Source organism: Schistocerca serialis, chromosome 9 (assembly GCF_023864345.2).
Source record: "Schistocerca serialis cubense isolate TAMUIC-IGC-003099 chromosome 9, iqSchSeri2.2, whole genome shotgun sequence".
Taxonomy (NCBI): Eukaryota; Metazoa; Arthropoda; class Insecta; order Orthoptera; family Acrididae; genus Schistocerca; species Schistocerca serialis.
This window is the reverse complement of record NC_064646.1, coordinates 243,828,204-243,847,838: the sequence shown is the minus strand read 5'-3', so window position 1 is coordinate 243,847,838 and position 19,635 is coordinate 243,828,204.

Here is a 19,635-nt window from a genome sequence, read left to right as displayed (position 1 = left end):
TGATTCCCTGTTCTGCACATACAGAGTCGAAAAGTTCGGGTCTGTTTGTTATCAGTAGGTCCAAGATGTTATTTCCACGAGTCGGTTCTCTGTTTAATTGCTCGAGGTAATTTTCGGATAGTGCACTCAGTATAATGCCACTCGATGCTCTGTCCCTACCACCTGTCCTAAACATCTGAGTGTCCCAGTCTAATATGGTAAATTGAAATCTCCACCTAAGACTATAACATGCTGAGAAAATTTATGTGAAATGTATTCCAAATTTTCTCTCAGTTGTTCTGCCACTAATGCTGCTGAGTCGGGAGGTCGGTAAAAGGAGCCAATTATTAACCTAGCTCGGTTGTTGAGTGTAACCTCCACCCATAATAATTCACAGGAACTATCCACTTCTACTTCACTACAGGATAAACTACTACTAACAGCGACGAACACTCCACCACCGGTTGCATGCAATCTATCCTTTCTAAACACCATGTGTACCTTTGTAAAAATTTCGGCAGAATTTATCTCTGGCTTCAGCCAGCTTTCTGTACCTATAACGATTTCAGCTTCGGTGCTTTCTATCAGCGCTTGAAGTTCCGGTACTTTACCAACGCAGCTTCGACTGTTTACAATTACAATACCGATTGCTGCTTGGTCCCCGCATGTCCTGACTTTGCCCCGCACCTGTTGAGGCTGTTGCCCTTTCTGTACTTGCCCAAGGCCATCTAACTGAAACGTCCCCTTTGAACAATTATACATGACTGTCCTTAAACTGATACACAATATTTTTTTTTAGCGCAACGCAATCTGACTTTCAAAAATCCTACAAAAGAATGGCCCTGACTAACATTAAACTATACCTTTCACAAATCACTTACCTCACAAAAATCTTCGCTGCTCAAGCTACTGCAATACAGCAAGCGCCACTACTGCCAGCTAAATAAAAGATTCAAACTATGGAAGGCACTAACTACTTATAGGGATAGTTAGCAAATGAAAGATATTAGTAGAGAACAAACAATGTATTTACCTTGATATCATCATATATAAATATAGCAGTTCATGACAAATTACAAATCTCCGCCATCTCTCTCCCCACATCCACCACAGCTGGCAGCTCACCTCCAACTGCGCAACGCTACACGCTGTTCACAGCCAGCTGCCTAACACTACAATGGCGAGTATTACAACAATGCAAAGCAGCCACAGACTGCACACAGCACAGCCAGTGATTTTCATACAGAGGTGGCGTTACCAATAAAAAAACCTAAACAGCCTACTTACATAGACAGACTGCACACAGCACAGCCAGTGATTTTCATACAGGGGTGGCGTTAGCAATAAAAAAACCTAAACAGCCTACTTACATAGCCCCCATGCTCCCCACAAAAAAATTTTACAAATTTTTTTGGGCATTGGCCAATACATATTTGTTAAAATTTTTTTCACAATTACAATAACAAAGATATCAAATGCACACACTTATTGATACAATGTTGGTCAAAAGCTAAAATTTTCTCACAGTCTATAAAGATAGTCCTGATTCATCACAGTAAAATAGCAGTGTTTTTCTCAAAGTCTGAGCAGTAAAAGAAAATGCACACAGAAGTAGTGGATTTCCATGGTGTCTTGAAGAAGTAGTGTTGTCCTTCCAACGGAAAACAGTGCTGACTCTCGACATGCTGACAGGTAATGGGCCACAACAGAGCAAACCCACTGCAGAGTCAGTCGAAGTTTTGATGAATATAGGTAGGTAGGTCATCACAGAGCAGACCCACCGTAGTCCTGGTAGAGATTATGGTATTGGTGGGCCACCAAAGGTGCAGACCCACTGTAGTCCTTGTAGAGATGGCCAGCAGCCATCTGTTGCGATTGTGCAAGTGCACATTCACCATCGAAGAGTCTTGCGGAGAATATAGCAAGTCCATAAACCACCACTTGTGCACTCACAAAGTTTTTGGAATTGTCCTTAGAACCAGCAATGCTGTTATCCAGTCCCTTGCTGAATTATTAACACATGTGCAAACACTAACAGTCCCTACTTCTCACATATTGTCCATATACTATGACCAACAGAAACATGTGCAGTGAAATCTAACTTACAAGTTAATAATAAGATGAACTGGTGTCAATTACAATTTTATAAATTTACAACATGAAAATACAATTACAAAGGTAGAAAATACATCATTAAAGAACATAATAATACAGATAACATTTGTAGTACAGGCTTTACAAAAGAATAGAAATAAACATATACATCAGTGTTACAGGAATTATGACATGAGTACATAGATAAAAGATCAGAATAACTTTCGAAACATCAACTTCACACATGAGCATTAACACAAAACAGAGTAAATAATGTCTAAACATCTTTACAAAGTAAATAACACATTATTAATGCCAATTGTATTTGAGGATAACAGTATTCCTCATCATAGTGAATGTAACTTAGTATTCAAAAGCAATGGTTTTCTGAATGGTAGTGCCATTTTCTATGGCTTCTTGAAATAAATGGGCACCAAGACCGACTTTAGAAGAATCCGTGCTAAGGCAGAAATCTTGTGACAGATCTGGATGAGCTAAGATTGGCGCGTGAAGTAACGCTTCCTTCAAAGAATTGAATTCCAACTGTGCTTGTTCGTCCCAGTTCCAAATAGTATTTTTTCCAGTGAGAGAACAAAGTTTTGGTGTAACAAGAATTTGCATATTCAGAAAACGACGGTAAAAATTTACGAGACCTAGAAAACTGCGGACTTGTCTTTTTGTGGATGGAACTGGAATGGCTCTGATTGCTTCTAACTTTTCAGAATCCGGCTGAATCCCTTCAGAAGAAATAATATGTCCCAAAAACTTCACCTTTGTCCTACCGAATTAAGACTTTTCCAAGTTAACTGTAATTCCAGATTCTGCAAAAATACGTAACAAACTGTTGAGGATGCGATTATGTTGTTCCCATGAAGCTTCTGCTATCAGAATATCGTCCACATATAAGGTGATGTGACGTTTTAAGAACTCAGGTAATATGGAATTTAACCCACGAATGAATGCTGCCGAAGAAATGTTCAAACCAAAAGGAAGTTTCCGAAACTGATAACAAACGCCGAAACAAAGGAAAGCTGTGTATTTTCTACATTCTGGATGAAGTTCGATCTGATAAAAGCTGGATCTGAGATCAATGGAAGACAACACTTTTACACTATTAAAATTTTGAAGAAGTTCTTCTAACGTTTGCGGCCTGTCTGTTTCAGGAATAATGATCGTATTGATTTGTCTCGAATCTAAGACAAGCCTGATCGATCCATTTTTCTTCTCAACAACATGTAATGGATTGTTGTATGAGCTTACTGCAGGCTAAATAATGCCCTCATTAAGCATAGATTGTATTTCTGTTCTAACACGGTCCCTATAATGCGCCGGAATTACGTATGGTCTAACACAAAATTTAGTATGCTCACGAACACGAAATTGGTATTGAAATCCCTTGATTGTTCCTGTTTTATGAGTAAAAACTGTGGAATGTGCTTGTAAAATCTCAAAAAGGTCCTGCCTATCAGTGTCATTACAATTCTCAATTGTTTGAATTTTATTCTGAATTAACTTATTAGTGTCAAATGCGCCATCGATATCATCCCTGTCAATACTTGCAGAGTGATTGTTAGTGTCTAGTTCCGTAGAAAAGTCTGAACTGTTGTCTAACAGAAGGTAAAGCCGATTAATTTCCTCGTCATGGTTTGAGAGCCAATCTTCAAATTTCGAAGCTATTGACTTACCTTCTTTCTCTAAACTTATTTCAGCATCGTGAAAGTTTAAGATTGCTTTGTATTCATTCAAAAAGTCTACTCCCAATATAATTTCCGTCGACAATAATGGAACAATGAGAAAGTTCATAGAGAAGCTGTGGCTTTGACAAAAGAATTCTAAATTGGTTTGTTGGCGTACATCTACACTTTTTCCAAAGATTGCACCTTGTAATTTAATCTTACGTAACGGAAGTGTGGGGCAATCGTTCGATTTGTTGCATTTGCTAAAGGCTGTCTCACTGATTACTGAAATGGGACTGCCAGAGTCAAGTACTGCCGTAAATTTTACGTCATTTACAGTAATGTGAATCACAGGATATGCAATGTTGTTATGTTTTACGTCGTGTTCCTGGAGTAAGATGTCCCTAATGTCTTCCATTTTTACGTAATTACTAGCTACGGCAGCTGCGTCGTTAGTGTCATAAGAACGTTTTGTGGCTGCCAGCGGTGTGAGTCATTGCCTATTGTCTCTTTGTTGGCGCGCGTCGTTATTGGGATTTGGAGACCTAACTTCTACAAATTCACCTCCTCGAGAGGGCCCTGCTCTGTTTGAATCCCGCCAGTTCTGATGCAATTCAGGTCTGTCGTTACGATCACATCGTCTGTCGTCATGTCGGTAGTTCCTGTAGTTTCTTTCTTGTGGGTTAAGTGGTGGAGAATTTCTCCCTGAATCGTAACTGCGCGCTGAACTGTTGCGTCTGAAGTTATTCTGTCTCCCTTGATAATAATTATTTTGGTTCCCATATTGTCTGTTTCTCTGATTGTCTCTGTGATAGTCACTACCGCGGAGAGGTGATCTTTCCCTGTAATTATTACTACTCTGCCAACGGTTGTCGTACGGGTGGTGTCTATTTTGGTCACGATTTGCGTTGTAAGAATAGACCAGTCATGTCCGGTTATTGTTTCTGTCGTCACGGAATTGTGACGGATGTGACCTGTAATTGTTGTGTCCTTGTTTTCGCGTTCCGCGATTATCAGTGTCAATTTCTAGTTCTTGTAACAGTCCCTGAAAAGCTTCAATGTCGTCTTTGCAACGTCCTGCTAAAATAATATGCCGTAAATGTTCAGGTAATTTGATTAAGCAAATGCGGATGAGTTCTGAGGGGCTGTATGGGTTTGACAGGTACTGATTCTTGTGCAACATGTCTTCAAAATATTTCATAAGACTGGAAAATTCAGATTGTTCTATGGCTGCTTCGTGATTCTGTAATGCATTTTCATGCCGCGAAAAAATAGGTTGAAAATGCTCACAAATTTGTGTTTTTACGTCATTACAGACTTTTTGACATTTCGACTCAATGTTATGTAACTCAGTAGTTAAATCGTCACGTGTTTGTTCAAGTGTTTGTTCCAATGAGTCTAACTTTTTAAGATTTTGTTCCACTGTGTCTAACTTTTGAAGCTTTTGCTGTGTTTGTCTCTGATTTTGTTCCATTGTGTCTAACTGTTGCTGTGTTTGTCTCTGATGTTGTTCCATTGTGTCTAACTTTTCAAGCTTTTGTCCCATTTGTTGCATTAATTGTAATAACAATGCACTGGTGTCTGAAACATGTTCCTCAGTGCTTTTCTGCAGTGAAGTTGCACCGGCAACATTCACATTTTGACAAGTGGAAAATGTGTCTTGACTCATTTGAGAAAACAGTGGGAACCCAAAACCTGAGTCTGCAGTATTTGCAATATTGTGTTCTGTCATTCCCGATTCCTGAGGCGAGCTGTTGCCGACCAATCGATCGATAACGCTTCCCTGTTCACTACCTGTTTCACTGTCTACACCATTGTTTGCCGCCCGCTCCATTTCCCTATGCGCAATTACCAAATTACTACTTTGAACATTAGTTAATTCATTACCCTGCGGCGCTAACACACTGCTTTCGTCTTCACTGTCATTTCTCAGTTTACTTTGGAGCCTAGTATTACGTTTTTCACACGCCATTATTGTCACAGTATTTCACACGATAACACAGAAAAGCGCAATTTGAAGAGCAAAATAAAATAACATAGCAATGGAAATAAAGTCTACTTAATTGCCAGCGCAGCTGCGAAATACTTGGTGCAAATCTACATGCATGCCACAACTGTTTTACTGTACAACAATGAAAAACTACAACTACAAAGGAAATTCTCTCTATAATTACGCGCTATCAATAAACAATAGCTACACTAATTACACAAACTACAAGAAAAAATCAGAAGATTCCAGTGAGGTATCCTAGGCTAAGGGTCGACATATGAAACGTCCCCTTTGAACAATTATACATGACTGTCCTTAAACTGATACACAATATTTTTTTTTTAGCGCAACGCAATCTGACTTTCAAAAATCCTACAAAAGAATGGCCCTGACTAACATTAAACTATACCTTTCACAAATCACTTACCTCACAAAAATCTTCGCTGCTCAAGCTACTGCAATACAGCGAGCGCCACTACTGCCAGCTAAATAAAAGATTCAAACTATGGAAGGCACTAACTACTGATAGGGATAGTTAGCAAATGAAAGATATTAGTAGAGAACAAACAATGTATTTACCTTGATATCATCATATATAAATATAGTAGTTCATGACAAATTACAAATCTCCGCCATCTCTCTCCCCACATCCACCACAGCTGGCAGCTCACCTTCCACTGCGCAACGCTACGCGCTGTTCACAGCCAGCTGCCTAACACTACAATGGCGATTATTACAACAATGCAAAGCAGCCACAGACTGCACACAGCACAGCCAGTGATTTTCATACAGAGGTGGCGTTACCAATAAAAAAACCTAAACAGGCTACTTACATAGACAGACTGCACACAGCACAGCCAGTGATTTTCATACAGGGGTGGCGTTACCAATAAAAAAACCTAAACAGCCTACTTACATAACCTAAAAAACCGCCCAGCCCACTCCACTCAACCCCTGCTACCCATGTAGTCGCTTGTTGCGTGTAGTGGGCTCCTGACCTATCAAGCGGAACCCGAAACCCCACCACCCTATGGCGAAAGTCGAGGAATCTGCAGCCCACACGGTCACAGAACCTCTCAGCCTCTGATTCAGACCCTCCACTCGGCTCTGTACCAAAGGTCCGCCGTCAGTCCTGTCGACGATGCTGCAGATGGTGAGCTCTGCTTTCATCCCGCTAGCGAGGCTGGCAGTCTTCACCAAATCAGATAGCCGCCGGAAGCCAGAGAGGATTTCCTCCGATGCATAGCGACACACATCACTGGTGCCGACATGAGCGACCACCTGCAGATGGGTGCACCCTGTATCCTTCATGGCATCCGGAAGGACCCTTTCCACATCTGGAATGACTCCCCCCGGTATGCACACGGAGTGCACATTGGTTTTCTTCCCGTCTCTTGCTGCCATATCCCTAAGAGGCCCCATTATGCGCCTGACGTTGGAGCTCCCAACTACCAGTAAGCCCACCCTCTGCGACCACCCGGATCTTGCAGACTGAGGGGCAACCTCTGGAACAGGACAAGCAGCCATGTCAGGCCGAAGATCAGTATCAGCCTGAGACAGAGCCTGAAACCGGTTCGTCAGACAAACTGGTGAGGCCTTCTGTTCAGCCCTCCGGAATGTCTGTCGCCCCCTGCCACACCTTGAGACGACCTCACACTCTACCACAGGTGAGGGATCAGCCTCAATGCGGGCAGTATCCCGGGCAACCACAGTCGTAGTCCGATCGGGGGATGCGTGGGACGAGCTGGCCATCCCCGACAAACGCCCATCCGGACCCCCACAGTGATGCCCATTGGCAACAACCTCAAGCTGTGTGACCGAAGCCAACACTGCCTGAAGCTGGGAGCGACGGGATGCCAACTCAGCCTGCATCCGAACACAGCAGTTGCAGTCCCTATCCATGCTAAAAACTATTGTGCAAAGAACGTCTGAACTAATCTACAAAGAGCGCAAACAAATCGACACAAAATTTAAACGGTTATTAAAATACAAGATTGCCTAGTAAATGCAGTAATGCTGCTACTTGCGCACTGCTGACACACGCGATGCTACAACTCTCAAATGCTATAATACGCCCGAAATTTATGAATTAAACAATGCAAGTACCAAAAACACGCAAAGAAATTAAGAATTAAACTATGTAACAAATGAGTGAGCTAGGAGTATACGACTTGCTGCTGCAGCTGCTTATCCAACGGCGGCAGGGAGCACACTGACTGTGACCAACCGACACTGGCCGTTCAAAGCAAAAGCAGAAGACAGACGACTACGCGAATTTACACTATTCAGGTACTAAAACGCGATGCTACAATTCTCAAATACTATAATACGCCCGAATGTTATGAATTGAACAATGCAAGTACCAAAAACACGCAAAGAAATTAAGTATTAAACTATGCAACAAATGAGTGAGCTAGGAGTATACGACTTGCTGCTGCAGCTGCTTATCCAACGGCGGCAGGGAGTACATTTGTGTGTTGGTTAAGAGGCCAGTTGAAGGCGTGCAACCTATCTGTCTGCGTCCCAGCTACACTGGACCAACATCTCGAGTTATAGTCTTGGGTGCGATTTCGTGTGGCAGAAGGAGCACTTGCGTGGTCATCGCTGCACCCTAACCGTAAATTTATTTGTCTGGTGATTCGTCCTGCTATGCTGCAATTCATGAAGAGAATTTCAGGACTGTTTTCCAACAGGACAACGCTCGTCCACGTACCACTGTTGTAACCCAGCACGCTCTGGTGAGTGTCGACTTGTTGCTTTCTCCTGATCGATCAACAAATCTGTATCCAATCGAGCGCATATGGGATATCATTGGAAGACTACTCCAGGGTCTCCACAACCAGCATTAACCGTGACTGTGTTGACTGACCAAGTGCAACAGGCATGGAACTACAGCCCACAAACTGACATCCCACACCTGTCCAACACAATGATTGCATGTCTGCATGGTTACGTGGAACATTATGGCAGTAACATCAATTACTAGTGTATCAGCAATTCACATTTGCAATGGCTTGTCTCGTGCATACATTGTGGCGTTTTTTTTAAATACTTATATTTTGATTAAATTATTATTCGCTTGTGAAGATTCCAAAATCCGTTGTGAGTTTTGCACCACTTCTACATCTACATCTACATCTACATTTATACTCCGAAAGCCATCCAACGGTGTGTGGCGGATGGCACTTTACGTGCCACTGTCATTACCTCCCTTTCCTGTTCCAGTCGCGCATGGTTCGCGGGAAGAACGACTGTCTGAAAGCCTCCGTGAGCGCTCTAATCTCTCTAATTTTACATTCGTGATCTCCTCGGGAGGTATAAGTAGGGGGAAGCAATATATTCGATACCTCATCCAGAAACGCACCCTCTCGAAACCTGGCGAGCAATCTACACCGCGATGCAGAGCGCCTCTCTTGCAGAGTCTGCCACTTGAGTTTATTAAACATCTCCGTAACGCTATCACGGTTACCAAATAACCCTGTGACGAAACGCGCCGCTCTTCTTTGGATCTTCTCTATCTCCTCCGTCAAACCGATCTGGTACGGATCCCACACTGATGAGCAATGCTCAAGTATAGGTCGAACGAGTGTTTTGTAAGCCACCTCCTTTGTTGATGGACTACATTTTCTAAGCGCTCTCCCAATGAATCTCAACCTGATACCCGCCTTGCCAACAATTAATTTTATATGATCATTCCACTTCAAATCGTTCCGCACGCATACTCCCAGATATTTTACAGAAGTAACTGCTACCAGTGTTTGTTCCGCTATCATATAATCATACAATAAAGGATCCTTCTTTCTATGTATTCGCAATACATTACATTTGTCTATGTTAAGGGTCAGTTGCCATTCCCTGCACCAAGTACCTATCCGCTGCAGATCTTCCTGCATTTCGCTACAATTTTCTAATGCTGCAACTTCTCTGTATACTACAGCATCATCCGCGAAAAGCCCCATGGAACTTCCGACACTATCTACTAGGTCATTTATATATATTGCGAAAAGCAATGGTCCCATAACACTCCCCTGTAGCACGCCAGAGGTTACTTTAACGTCTGTAGACGTCTCTCCATTGATAACAACATGCTGTGTTCTGTTTGCTAAAAACTCTTCAATCCAGCCACACAGCTGGTCTGATATTCCGTAGGCTCTTACTTTGTTTATCAGGCGACAGTGCGGAACTGTATCGAACGCCTTCCGGAAGTCAAGAAAAATAGCATCTACCTGGGAGCCTGTATCTAATATTTTCTGGGTCTCATGAACAAATAAAGCGAGTTGGGTCTCACACGATCGCTGTTTCCGGAATCCATGTTGATTCCTACATACTACTTCTTCGCGGGAAGAGCAAAGACTTTTCAAAAACTTAAGTACTGTATGTGGTAGATTATATGTGACCTGAAATCGTTTGCAGAAGGCGTTGCGTTCTCAAGATTAAGAACAGAGTTCGGACTTCCACTTAATTTATTTGTGTCGTGATCATGTTCGATCACGACCGGATATGAGACATAGCAACTACGAACAGAGAAACCTATGGGACCAGACAGAGCAGGTAATTTTCTTTGCTATACTACACCACACGTTAAAAGACATTGGATTTAATTCACAAACAAGCAGTCGTTCCCTGGTAGCTGTATGAAAACTATAAAAACACCGTTATTACTGTTGTCATTAATAGGAGATGGATAGGAAATAGAAATACTTTAAGTAATAAGCAGGCACTACAGCATTTGAGAGCGCAATAACCAATTTAATTACCTTAGTCAGTATTGCCAACAATAGGCTACGCACATTTCAGTTTTATATCTTGCTGGCTTTTCTTTAAATAGAGTCCTTTAACATTTTCGACATTTCATCTTAGGTGCACACATAAATTCTTACATAGCACTGCACAATAGCAATATTTTATAATAATTAATTAGTGATTGCGGACCACGCCATATACGCGTCCGCCGTCTTTAAAAAATGTATCAGGACTCTGGTAACAGAAGAGGATTACAATTCTTCAGCTCTCAAAAAATAAGAAACACAAAATATCTCTATCGATACAATTTATGAACAATTAGTATTCTGCGTCGTGGCGCGTAAGATATTCTTTGAAATATCAGGTGGTCGCTGCTCAGCGACGGTCTAAGAAATTTTTACACAAATTGTTTGGCTTTTATGAGCCTGCATGGTTACATTATCGAATGTAAGTTTATTTAAGGTGTCGAAACAGATACTAATATTACAACATCAACCTGTGATCTTGCAATGTTATTCACTTAAATATGTTACCTTGACAAATGCATTCCAGAAATGTCATTACCCTACTTTATTTTTGGACGTTGCTATTTCTTTTCGTCGGCATAGTTAGCATTTTCGCTGTGAAACAATTTTAATAAGTGCTTGGGTTAATGTGAGCTGTCTGTCTCGTGTAGGTCCAGGTGGAAGGGATATTTTTTTATCGAACTGTGGTTCGGAGCTCGGTCGCAGTCTTGCAATGTGTTCTCCTCGGTGCATTAATTTTCACAAACATTGGTATAATTTCCAGACGGCATTGCCTCCAGCGACTTTATGTATACACAGCGGCGCTTGCCTCGCGGTCCGTACAACGCGACCCCGTCACCGGAAGCCGGCAGCCGGCAGCCGCCAGAAGGCAAAGCCGCTTGGAAATTGGTTGCGCGCGCCCACGCCGCTCTCCGCCTAACAAGCATTCTGGCGGCGAGGCGGCTCTCGCGCCATATCGACTTACGGCGTCTCTCAGTGCAGCCTCCGTCACCGGCACGGCCGCCCCTAAGTCGATACCGGCGCGAGCTCAGAAAGAGAGCCGCCGAGACAGCGCCGGCTCCGGCTCCGGCGCCGGTTATTGTTTGCAGACGAGAGGTGGACCGACACCACATCACCCCACACGCCTCTTTCGCTTATTGCATGCCGAGCCATAATGCTCTCGACAACCGCCCTCCTACTAAAAACAATGTTTCGAAGGGAAGCTATTTGGAGCTTTAATATCCTCATACCTAATTCAGTGAAAACGTTTTTATATGATTGCAAAACTCGCCTGTAAACGCAGCCACACTTCTGGCGGAGAATGAAGATGACCTACAAATGGGAACAGATTTGTTAGGTAAGGGGTCGGCCGCGGTGTTCTTGCGGTTCTAGGCGCTGCAGTCCGGAACCGCGGGACTGCTACGGTCGCAGGATCGAATCCTGCCTCGGGCATGGATGTGTGTGATGTCCTTAGGTTAGTTAGGTTTAAGTAGTTCTAAGTTCTAGGGGACTGATGACCTAAGATGTTAAATCCCATGGTGCTCAGAGCCATTTGAACCATTTATTAGGTAAGGTTTGTGAAAAGTACTGTTTGACGATTTCAGAAAATAAGACAATATTAGTGGCTTTCAAATGGAAATATGCCGTGTGGACAAAAATTGTGATCAAGAACAGAACAATAGAACAGGGGGTTGGGGTTGGGTTGTTTTGGGGGAGGAGACCAAACAGCGAGGTCATCGGTCTCATCGGATTAGGGAAGGACGGGGAAGGAAGTCGGCCGTGCCCTTTCAAAGGAACCATCCGGCATTTGCCTGGAGCGATTTAGGGAAATCACGGAAAACCTAAATCAGGATAGCCGGACGCGGGATTGAACCGTCGTCCTCCCGAATGCGAGTCCAGTGAATAGAACAGGTCAACATTGTAACTATTTAGGTTGTGACGTCACATATGAGTGTAAAGAAGACATAGAGAAGAAATTAGCAAAGTCTTGGAATCTATTAGGGGCAATTAACAGTTGTTTAAAAAATAAAACGAGGAAAGAATCAAGAGTGAAATTTTGTAAGACGACGGCACTTCTACTGTTCGTTTACAGAAGTGAATCGCTGTTATAAGTAAACGTCAAGAAGAGCCGCCAGGGTAGCCGAGAGCGCTAATGCGCTTCTTCCTGGACTCGGGTAGGCGTGCCGGCCCCGGATCGAGTCCTCCCAGAGGATTAACGACGAGGGCTGGTATGCCGGCCAGCCTCGATGTGGTTTTTAGGCGGTTTTCCACATCCCACTAGGTGACTACCGGGCTGGTCCCCAAGTTCCGCCTCAGTTCCACGACTCACAGACATTTGAAAACGTTCGCACTCTTTCATGACTTACACTGGACGCAGACAGCTGGGCTCCACTACTTCCGTCCCAGAGGGTTCGCGGTGGCGTCAGGAAGGCCATCTGCAATTAACACTGCCAAATCCGTAATAACAAAGCCGACCCAGCGCTAGAGCGGGACAAAGGCGCCGAGAAAGAAAGAAAAAGAAAACAAAGGAAGTAAACGTCAAGGAAGTCGCTTACAAGCAACGGATTTAAGGTTTCTAAGAGCAGTGAAGCGATGCACAAGTGCCGACAGATTTTGGAATTCGGAAATTAGGGAAGAGCTGAAAACATTTAACATTCTCAATAAAATACAAGGAAATAGAAGTAGGTGGAACGAACATCTCGTAAGAATGATGGGAGAAAGATTACCTTTCCAGATAAAAAGACTGAAGTCAGTTAGGAGAAGAAGGCAAGGAAGATTAATGAAATGATGTGTACCGTATTAGGTAAAGCAAAAAAGACCTGATGCTTGAACTGAAGATGGTGATGATGATAATATAGTTATACGATTCTGTCAGTGAATTACGAGGACCTAAAAATCATTGTTTGTACGATGTAATATATCGATTCATTACGTACGTACTACGCAAGAAGAAACCCGCTATTTGTCTCACTTTTTGGTGAACGACTTATTTAACTGATTTCTGGCCTTCGCCAATACTCAAGCACTGCTAAACAAACTGTATATACGAGGGCAGTTCAATAAGTAATGCAACACATTTTTTTTCTGAAACAGGATTTGTTTTATTCAGCATTGAAATACACCAGGTTATTCGCCAATCTTTTAGCTACAGAAAACTATTTTTCAACGTAATCTCCATTCAATGCTACGGCCTTACGCCACCTTGAAATGAAGGCCTGTATGCCTGCACGGTACCATTCCACTGGTCGATGTCGGAGCCAACGTCGTACTGCATCAATAGCTTCTTCATCATCCGCGTAGTGCCTCCCACGGATTGCGTCCTTCATTGGGCCAAACATATGGAAATCCGACGGTGCGAGATCGGGGCTGTAGGGTGCATGATGAAGAACAGTCCACTGAAGTTTTGTGAGCTCCTCTCGGGTGCGAAGACTTGTGTGAGGTCTTGTGTTGTCATGAAGAAGGAGAAGTTCGTTCAGATTTTTGTGCCTACGAACACGCTGAAGTCGTTTCTTCAGTTTCTGAAGAGTAGCGCAATACACTTCAGAGTTGATCGTTTGACCATGGGGAAGGACATAGAACAGAATAACCCCTTCAGCGTCCCAGAAGACTGTAACCATGACTTTACCGGCTGAGGGTATGGCTTTAAACTTTTTCTTGGTAGGGGAGTGGGTGTGGCGCCACTCCATTGATTGCCGTTTTGTTTCAGGTTCGAAGTGATGAACCCATGTTTCATCGCCTGTAACAATCTTTGACAAGAAATTGTCACCCTCAGCCACATGACGAGCAAGCAATTCCGCACAGATGGTTCTCCTTTGCTCTTTATGGTGTTCGGTTAGACAACGAGGGACCCAGCGGGAACAAACCTTTGAATATCCCAAGTGGTGAACAATTGTGACAGCACTACCAACAGAGATGTCAAGTTGAGCACTGAGTTGTTTGATGGTGATCCGTCGATCATCTCGAACGAGTGTGTTCGCACGCTCCGCCATTGCAGGAGTCACAGCTGTGCACGGCCGGCCCGCGCGCGGGAGATCAGACAGTCTTGCTTGACCTTGCGGCGATGATGACACACGCTTTGCCCAACGACTCACCGTGCTTTTGTCCACTGCCAGATCACCGTAGACATTCTGCAAGCACCTATGAATATCTGAGATGCCCTGGTTTTCCGCCAAAAGAAACTCGATCACTGCCCGTTGTTTGCAACGCACATCCGTTACAGACGCCATTTTAACAGCTCCGTACAGCGCTGCCACCTGTCGGAAGTCAATGAAACTAAACGAGACGAAGCGGGAATGTTTGAAAATATTCCACAAGAAATTTCCGGTTTTTTCAACCAAAATTGGCCGTGAAAAAAAATGTGTTGCATTACTTATTGAACTGCCCTCGTATTTGTATTTATACACTACAACATACATTGTCCGTTCAAAAAATTTCGAGACTGATTTTATTCCTGGCCTGTAAGCCCCCCATTTTAGTGACTCATTTATTTCGCTAGTTTGCGGTCTTAGCCGTCAGACAGCAGCGAGAATATCTCGTACAAATTGCACATCGTAGACATGATTTAAAGTCGTGCTAAAGGAGAGCGACAATTTTAATCAGAACGATGAAAATGGCTTTAAAATAGCTGACTGGATGCAAAATAATAATCATGGGATATTTCTAGATCCATTTATTATTCATTGTGCGTTTCAGTCTCCGCCCATCTTCAGATGACCTGGCTACAAGTTAGTAACAGAAAAAGTTTGTTTACTCTCTTGCAAGATCACACTACTGTCTCAGAAGAGGATATATATTTTTAAAAAAGTTTACTGGCGCACACAGGAAATAACTTTATGACGTACATCGGTGCTGGTTACGGCCGAGAGATGTGACTGGCAGATAGTCCAACGTAAGAGAGATTGTTGAGACTAGATGGCGTTAAGTGTTGTGCCGCTGCGTATATGGCCAATGCTTAATTACAAGTGGCAATTTCAATATTTATACAGATTACCCTCGCATTATAAATAAAAGTTAATGCCAACGTTGGGAAAAGACAAATTTAGTCTCAAATAAGAGATCTTAGTGAGACTGGGTGGCATAAGTGCTGTTGCGCTGCCCTGTCTGGCTGGCACATCAATACAAGTGCTAATTTCAAAATATATCGCAATTTTTGACCTTAAATGTACACACCCAGTGACTATTATTTTGCGACCAACCAGCTATTTTATAGCTATTTTCATAATTGCGAATTGCACATATTTATACTTACTCATTACAGCATACATAGTCCGCCAAAAAAGTTTCAAGACTAGTGTTGTAAAACTACCGTACACTACGGTAGACTATCGTCATTTAGTGTCGACTGCGGTAGTTTTCCTAGTAACCTTGGTCAGTTAAGATCCTAATCAAGATGTTTGTCCGTTACGTGGATTGTATAACTCATAACGATCGCTTTCTTTACGTATGCGATCAGTGTCTTACTAGACTCCCCTAAAAACCGGAAGGATTGAACCATCTAGAAACAGAGTAAGGAAACATGAAGGGCCGTACAACATGCGAAACATTTTATAGTAAAACTGGAATTGGCAATGTTTCATTCAGGTTTATTCGAAAATTGTTGATTTGTAACGTGAAACAGAAGGATGTTATAGCGAAAATGAAGAAAACAGTGCAGATTTATCATTTAGCTCTAGAATACGCAATTTCTTCAACAAAAAGTTAAAATAAAAGATAAAAAGCGGAAAACAGAAATATATCAATATTATTTCATCCAAATTGGATCTTGTGTAATACGCGGCCGTCAGAGGCATCATATACAAATAAATGCTAGTACTTTAGCGTACTTTTATTAATGAAACACCTAATAAAGTGGCAATAAATATACAAATATTCTTGTGCAGTGTGGGAGTAGACGATATGCTGTTGGTCAAAACATCTGTGTAACTGAAAAATTAGCAATCTGAAGATGGACTCGGTAGGCCGAAACCGGTTATGGCACTAAAATAAAACATGTAAAAAGTATTTGTGGCTGGTTGCATCAATCACCAGGTAAAAATATATCAGACATCACTTCAATACTTCGCAGAACTTAAACAGGATGAAGAAAAATTCCCGCAGTGGGACTTCGCAGCGCAGTTCCTCACATGGTGGCAAAACAAAAATTTCTGTCACAAAATTTCGTCCTGCGCATATTTCGGGCACTAAATGGACTTTACAGGTCGGCAAGCGGGCAACACTGTAATCACGAGTACGTCATTACCTCTGGCAGAATACAGCGGTAGCGTTATGAAGTTGGTGCAGTGGATAGCGTTCTGGGTTAGCATGCAGGAGGTCGAGGGGTACGATTCTGGGACGTGTATTAGTTGTTTTTATTTTCTAAAAGTAGTCTGTGTGGTACGGTGTCTGGCGTCTTAATCGTCATACAGCCTTTACAATGGGTCTCCTACAAAACGTTTGCAGTTACGTTCTACGAACACAAAAACGCAAATGCAATCGTTTCCAGCTTTTAAAGAAACCTTTTGCACGTTGTGGACGCGAAATTTTTCACACCACTGCGTCTACTAGATTATAAATCTGTTTTCTGTGTACCGTCTCCCAATGGTCCCATCGATTAATGCTATTATTCTTGCCATGTGCAGGACCATTACACTCCGTTAGGACCTTATGTCAGCAGTAGGACTAGCAACTTGCTTTGCAAATAATTTTGAAGGGACCATTGGGAGAGAGTACACGGAAAACAGCACTGGAATCTCGTACACGCCGTGGCGCGAGAAAATTCTCGTGCACGACGCGCAAAAGCCTACTTTAAAAGCCGTCCAATGAAAACTATTCTACTTCCATTTCTGCGTTCATTGTACGTGATTGCAAATGTTTTGTAGAAGGCCCACGGTAATCGCTGTATGACGATTGAGACGCCATATAGCGTACAACGCAGGTTACTTGTAGCAAATAAAGACAAGTGTGCCTCAACCCAAACCTGCATTTCCTGCTTGGCTATCCGTAACTGTAGCCGCTACACCAACTGCACAGCGCTGCTAGGGTTAGTCATCGTACATGTGATTACAGTGTTACCAGCCGCCAGTCTTTTAATGTCCATTTACTGCCCGAAATATGCGAAGGACGAAATTTTGTGACAGACATTTTAGTATTACCAGTATGTGAGGAATCGCGCTGCCAAGTCAGAGTGCTCGAATTTTTCTTCGTCCTATATAAAACACGTTTCTGTAATTCATCAACAGCTCTTGCATTTATCAATAATAACACGAAACTCTTGCCTCTGATCATGATGAAGAACAGTCTATTGAGAATAATGGTTGTGCGCATAATCTGTACTTGCATTGAAAGCTCAAAACTAATTTTTATTAGTTATGAAATGAAATTTATATTTTGCAAGGATATAAAACACACAATGGACTAACACTGAATTGTATGCGGCTCATGTGCAAAATAAACAACCAAATAAACAAAAAACAAAGGGAAGTCGTAGGTTCGCATTTTCTCTCTTACAGATTCATTAATGTTCCTTTTCCTACCGATTCTACCAATACTATCGGTAAGCTACCTAACCGTAGTTGCGGTAGAGCGAAATTCTGGTCTTGAAGGAAAGTTACGGCTTTTTAATATTCTGTTATCCAATCAGTGAAAATATTTTATATGCTTGCATAAAACAGCTGTAAAACATTGTTTCACGATGAAAATACTGTCAAACGGTGGTGGGACATTTCTGTCAATGAATTAAAAGAATTTAACAATCGTTATTTGTATGATGTAATGCAGGATTTTCCCACGTAAAACCGGTACGCTTCGCTTACCGTTTAATCATCTCTAACAGAATTGCTTGGAAGTGGCAAACTGTCTCGGAAGTTGGCTACGCTGCATTACTGAGTGCAGCTGTGTGTTCTTGCGTCAGTTGTAAGAAGCTTGTGTTGCCGAGCTGTTACAGAAATGGGTCAGTTTGCATTAGAGCAGTGAACTGATACTGCTACATAAGGACAGGCTCCTTCAATGAATGTAAATAAATGTTTCATGCGAAATAACCTGGTAGGAAACTCGCCACGACCAGCAATATTCAAAATCTGTACAAGAAATCGAGGGTTGTAGGATATGCTTAAAATGTACAGAGGAATAGGCAATCGACAGTGAGGACTCCTGAAACTGTAGACAGATTTCGCATAGGCATTACGAGAAGCCCCCGCAACGTAAGGATGTTATTGCAGCAGGTTGGTGTATCTGGAACATCGTGTACTATATGTATGAAATGAAAAGGCTATCGTGTGCGTGTGGCGCAAGAGTTGAAATTTGAGTATTAGGGATGAAGAGAGTTCATTGTTGTAACTGGCTGTTAACATTTACTGATAACGGCTACTCGGACCGCTTTCCTTACTTCACCTCAGATGAGTCCTGGTTTATTTTGTCAGCTTATGTAAACTCGTAGAGTTGCAGGCACTGGTCGCAGGACAGTTCACATATTTATCATGAAGAACCTCTCCACTCAGAGAAGATAGGTGTTTGGTGGGAGTTGTCCGGCATGCGCATTATTGGCCCCATATTGTTCCATTACACCTTAAACAGTGTCAAATATTTAGAGATCTTTGACCCTTTCTATGCGCAGTTAACAGATGCAGAGTAGCTGTATGCAGTATTCCAACAAGCTGGAGCAACCGCTCAAACATCCAATCAAGGTATGCCCCACATCATTAACGTGTGCCTTGAAGACAGACTTGTCAGTTGAGGTCTTTGGCCCCCCAAGGTCTCCGGACTTAACATCGTGTGATTTTTATTTATAGAGTATACTAAAAACCAAAGTGTATGCTAACAATCCTCGCACAATAGACTATCTTAAACGGAACATTAGTAGAGAAACGAACAACATCGCACTTGCAGAATTACTAAGTGTTGTTGGTAATGTCATCACACAAAGGCAGTGATGCCTAGATGGCCATATCCACCACTTCCAGCATCTCTTAAAAACAGGTAACTACATGCTTTTTAACGTTACTATTATCTGCCCCTTTTTAGTTAGTTCATTGCTACTTGAATCTCTGGCATGAGGCATACCAGTTTTATGTGGTACACTCTGTAGACCCTCATTTTGATGAATCGTTTATCTCACTACTTTCTGGTGTTAGCCAATAGTCAGAAAGCTGCGGGGATATCTCGTACAAATTGC